The following is a 6,000-nucleotide window of genomic DNA, read 5'->3' as shown; positions in this document are numbered from 1 at the left end:
TAAAATGTATAGAATGTTTAAAAAAAAAAGATGAAGGATCCAAAATGAAATCAACATACTTTAAATACATGTACGGTGACCCTAGAGACACTGATGCATAAGACATTCATTTTTTTTCATCATGATTTTGGTGTGACCCTGAGGACAAAATGGAGATTGTGCAGTTTTTCTACTGTATTGGATTGAAAATCTCAACATGTTTTTAAAAAGGAAGTTGCTCTGTAATTACAAGGGATTTCCATCCAGTCCTGTGTTCAATGATCATGGATTGATGGCCTGGGTGCCAGGCTCTGGGCCGGAGCTGGCCCCGGAGGAGTGTTCGGTCTCAGCTGCTGGCACCGGCAGCTCATGAAGGCCCTGGGAAGTGTCTTCCGCACAGCAACAGAATTCTACTTTCTGGCAGAAATTTCTCTAATGAGAAATGAAGCAATATCTCATAATTAAAATTGAGCTTAAAACACTGCTACCCCAAGGGGAAGTGATTGTGCCTTCACATTCACAGGGCCAGGGGAGAAGAGCTGGGATCTTTCCAGAGCTTAGGAAAAGGATGAGAAGCTTTTAGAAGAACAAAAGCAAAACAGCAAGAGTATTTGCCAGGAACCTCAGGACCTCGGATTTACTGGTCATTTCAGTCTTACCAGTCACACACCTTCCTCTGAGAAATGTTTATCTGTGGCTGTGGAGGGAGCTCATTTAGATGGTGACTGTGAAATCTTGCTCTCTTCAGGGCCGGCACTCTTAGAGACAGGCAGAGATTTAGCACAGTGCTCTGCCCAGGCAGTAGGAAACCTAATGGATCAGAACCCAGTCTGATTCTAGAGAGATTTATGCAGCCACGCTGATTTTACAACCACATAGAATTTTCTGGTGTGGGTCCCTTGGGGGGCATTCAGAATTCCCAGCAGAAAGGTAGTCATGTGCAAAGCCAACTCGTGCCTGCAGGGAGGTGGAGTGGCTCTGCAGGAAGACAGTCCCTGTTTCCTGTCTGCCAGCTCTCTCTAGGACCACTGCTGGCCCTCAGACCTGCCAAGGAGGGGGAAAGTGTCCTCAGGACAGTGTCCCACGTGGAGCAGTTGTACTGGCCTACGTGTTTATTACAGGGTGGTGACAGACTGCTGCAGAGTAAGAGAGATTGACACAAAATGGGTTATTTCCTAAGGAGAATGTCACCAATCACATGTTTTTTTTCAAAATGTAACAGGACAACTCAAACATCAGTTATCTTGCGGAGATGGCTTTGGCTGTGAACACCACATTATTCTTGTGGATGCAAAACTCTCCTCTGGCTTCCTGAGGGTCTCCTCTTGCTCCCAAGGCTCCGTGTCTCATCCTAGGTGTCTCTAATCCCCTTCCCCACCTCCTGTATGCACAGGATATCACCGTTCTCTCCACGCTCATCCAGGATGAGGCTTGACCACCCTAGTTGCAGCCATCCTAAGAACTCACAGCAGGTGACATTCTCTGGCCAACAAAGACTTATTTATTTCTGTACTTGAAATGGTGCATTCATGCTTCCTGGCTTGGTCTTGTGATGGTGGTGGCTGTGGTGTCCTGGACGTGGCACATCAGAGATACTTAATAAATACTTCTGAATGTACACAAGGCTGTTTCCCTGCTTGGCCATGCTTTCCAACCTCTGCTTCTTCTCTTCTCTACAGGAAGCAGGTTGGAGGCTGCCTGACTTCTGCAGCCAGTCCTCTGCAGTGGCCCCATGAGCTACCTCCATGATGTTGGACCATCTCGTTGGTCCTGTTTCCTGCTGTCTGTCCCTGATGACCACCATGTTAAGTCGCCTAAGTGCTCAGGATGATGAGGCCCCTCTTCTGTCACCACCATAGAGCTGCTACTGCTCTACTTGAGGTCTTGTGCATTTTGGCCACCAGATCTAGCCACACACTGTGCTCATTTGCTGCTCGCTAGCTAATCCATCATTTGTTCTTGGTTCAAGTGCAAATGCTTCAGGCCACCCACGTGAAGCACTGATAGAGTGAGGGAGGCTCATTCAGCACGTCCCAGTGTGGACTGCTGTGTCCCAGCGTGGCCTGCCATGTGGAATGGATGACTGAGCTACTGCCACACGTCGACACACTAAGGGTGAACTCTCCTGGTGTGCCACAAGGAGGCCACTTCTTTCTAGAGGTAGACATACATTTTGAAGGGCTGAAGTCCTAACTCCCACACCTCAGAATGCCACTGTATTTGGAAATAGATGTCTATGCTATTTAAAGTGAGGTCATTACAGTGGGCTGCGACTCAGTCCTGCTTGCATTCTTTTACAGAGGAAGTGGGGAGACACCGAGGGCCACCAGGTGTGTGCACAGGGGCTGCCGGCTGAGACACAGCAAGGGGGCAGCCCACACACCAGGGGCAGAGGCTGCTGGCACCCTGGTCTGGGCTTGCAGGCTCTAGAGCTGTGAGAAGAAAACCTCCTGGAGTCTGGGGAGCTCTGTGGTGGTGGTGTCCTGGTCACTGTTACAGGGCAGGCTCTGATCCACCCTCCAGTCCTATATGGAGATATGACTTGTATGTTCTCTGAGCAGTTGAGAGCAACAGGAAGGCTGAGTGGGCAGTAACGGGAAGTGTGTGGTGCCCTGCCCATGGGCACGCATCTCCTGTGGTGAGCAAGGGTCTTTCTGCCAAGACCTCATCTCCTCAGAGGGAAAAGGCACTCTAGATGGAAACCCTGTGTCATTTCTTCCTGGGAAACGATCTGGTCACCTTTTAATACTGCTCAGCATAAAGCTGACTGTGAGAGAGGTGTCACATGGTGATTGTTTTAGAAGTTTCTAGAGGAGTCTTGTTAGACTTGCCAATCTCTGTAACAAATCCAGCTGGAATTTTAATAAGGATTACATTAAATATATAGATTATTTTTTTAAGTATTGTTGTCTCACAATATCAAGTCTTCTATACATGAGCATGGGGCTTTCCATTTATTTACATTTTAATTTCTTTCAACAATGTTTTCTAGTTTTCAGTATAAAATTTTGCACATCTTTTGTTAAATTGATGCCTATGTCTTGAGGCCATTCTAAATGGAATTACTCTCCTAATTTCATTTTTCTTTTCTTCCTTTCTTCCTTTTTTTTTTTTTTTTTGGTACTGGGAATTGGACCCAGGGTCTTGTGCGTGCCAGGGGAGCACTCTCCTCTGAGCTCTGTCCCCAGCCCCTTCACTTCACATTCTGAGTGGGCACAGCTGGCATGTATATATGCTGGTTTTACTGTTGAAGAAAATAACCACTCTGGAAGTAAGAGTGCCCACCCCCATTCCTGCTGATGTCGGACTTCTTTACCGAGAGAATGCAGCCAGCAAATCAGGCCAAACCCTAGGAGTGGGGCTACTCTGGGGAATTGACAGGGGTGTCCAGTAGAGGTTGTTTTCTGTGGTTTGGGTTTACAGAGAACCTTTTCCCAGGGTTTATGTTCCATTCAATGAGGGAAGAATAGATGAGGGACAGAGGAAAAACTGCCTGAAAAAGTCTGTGAATCTTCCGAATCTGATGGCTTCGCTGGAGGAGATGAGCACTTTTCTGGGAAGTCCCTGCAGGGGGACAGGTGAGGATGGGGTGTGACTTGGTCTCTTAGTATGCTTGCAGCCAGCTTACTGTGTACTTCCAGGTGAGCTCTGTATGCCACACATGCATATCTACAAACCCAGATGTCCATGTGATCATGCCTGACATCACTCTTCCCTTCTGTGTTAAACATTCTCATTGGTCCAAAGGACTTGATTTCACTCCTCCTTATGGCTTCACCCTGTAGCATGAACCTTCCTCCCTGAACTTTATGGGAAATTGAAGGCCCAGGAGATGGCAATCTTCTGTGAGGAAGAAGGGCTCACAGCAGTGGGAACAGGTGTGGAGACCCTAAAGGCAGGAAAGGCTGGGTGCTTGCCAGGATTGAGGATGCTGACCCGAGCTCAAGACAGAGTCACGTAAGTTATGTCAGGAAGGTGGGAGCTCAAGCATGCAGGTTCCTCAGGGTGCTGAGAGGGCTCGGGATGCTCCTTTAGGATCAGTGAGAAGGTACTCAAGTTTTTTTTTTATAATTGTATGCATTTGAAATAGATAATGTTTTGATAAACACAACGGAATATCACTACCATCAAACAAACTAAAATATGCATACAACACATCATTACCATCTTACTGTTTTCTTGGGAGGGGCACCTCAAGTCAACTGTCCCTGAAAATCTCCACTCTGCACCACAGAACTGCTAACTATTGTCACTGTGCAGTGCCCTGGACTGTAGACACACCCATTCTGTGTAGACACACCTGCAATGCCTTTGCCACCTCCTCCCCTCCCCCTCCCCTGGTAGTCACCTTGCTCCTCCTTTTCTGCATAATCAGCTGTTCATAGACTCCACATGTAAGCGAGATCATGTAGTATTTTGCTTTCCTGCATCTGGCTCATTTCACTGAAGACTTCCAGGCAAAGGAGAAGGATGCTCTGATTCCTGTTAAAAATAAATAAATCAGCAACAGAGCAGGTGGTGGGGGAGTGGCTGGAGACCCAGGTGTGGCTTCAGTAATCATGCTGGTGAGCTGGGGCTGTTGGTCCTAGTAGGAGGCAACAGAAGTTCCAACAAGGGCTTCAGTGTAGACCCCTCTCCAGTCGAGCCCCCGTGTGCTGGCTCAGGTCTTAGCCCCCTGGTTGGCAGGATGGTGTCTGCAGGCTGGATGCCCCGTGCATTAGGAACAAGACATCCTGCTACTGGGTTCCCCTTTCCAGCACGCAGGATGCATGTGGCCCTGGGAAGACCCTGGGAAGAAGCTATTCCTGCTGCATATGGAAAGTCTCATCTCAGACATGAGTTTTGGCAGCTGATGTGACATATTGTTTGTCATTGTGTATCTTAAGAAAAAGCACTCCTTGTGACAGCCAGCAGTCTGTTGAAATAGCTGCTGGAACCTAGAGGCTAGTCTCCCTTGCTGAGGAGGAGAGTGCTCCTGCGCCTGCCTCCAGGCTCCAGGAACGGGAGTGAGGCTGCCCAGAGTCTTCTAATCACAGAAGCAGGTCCCCAAACTGGATCTCCGCTTAGCAAACCCTTTCAAACAGAGCAGGACTCCTTCATCCACAGAGGAAGGGCAGGCGGAAGAGGGAGTGGTGGTGAATGCATGTGTTGCAGCAGGCTGGGTGGACACTAGGGACAGAGCTCGGACTTCCCAGAGCTCTTCAGGACCACATACTTAGGCATCCCCAAATGGCTTCCATTCTCTTGCATCCAACTCTTATTTAAACTGCTTGAAATATACAAATCACCCAGGCCTTTAGTGGACTCCATTTTTAATGAGTAAAAGGGACCCTTCTTTGCAATCTGTCAAGTATTAGAGGCTCACAGGAGAACCCACACTGGAAACTGCTAGCTTAGGGTGGTGTCTTTTAGCTTTTAACATCGTTGAACTGCAGCACCATGGCGACTGTTCAGGCTTGGGTTGCAGAATCCTGGGCCACCGGCATCCAGAGAATGATTTGGGGTCTGCGTGTGTTCTTGGACTCAGTGGTGGTGTTGGAGTCCCCAGATGAGTGTCCCATGGACCTCAGAACATGCCCGAGGGCTCTGGCAGCTCACAGCATTATTTGGTGTGTGATCTTCACTTTGCTCCCCTGTGGCTTAGAGGGAGCTCTAGGCACATGATGGAGACAGGAAGCAAGTCCACATCTGTGGCCTCCAATTCCACACCTTTCCCTAAACACCAGTCCGTGTCTTGTTCTCTTTGTCATCAGCAACCTGACTTCTTTTCCCCAGAGTCTCCATAACAGTTCTTGTCCCTTTACAGTATGTATGAACACCCAAGAGTTAGGGTTTGGATATGAGGTGTCCCCAGAAAGCCTTGTGTGAGACGATGCAGGAATGATTGTGAGAGCAGTAACCTAATCAGCGGATAAATTCACTTGAAGAATTCATCATTTGAAAGGACTAGGGCACTGGGTAGTAATGGGGGAGCAGGTCGGGTATGAGGTGAGGAAGTAGGTCACTAGGGTGTCCTTGTTT

Source organism: Urocitellus parryii, chromosome 3, assembly GCF_045843805.1.
Source record: "Urocitellus parryii isolate mUroPar1 chromosome 3, mUroPar1.hap1, whole genome shotgun sequence".
Classification (NCBI taxonomy): Eukaryota; Metazoa; Chordata; class Mammalia; order Rodentia; family Sciuridae; genus Urocitellus; species Urocitellus parryii.
Note: the sequence above shows the minus strand (reverse complement) of the source record.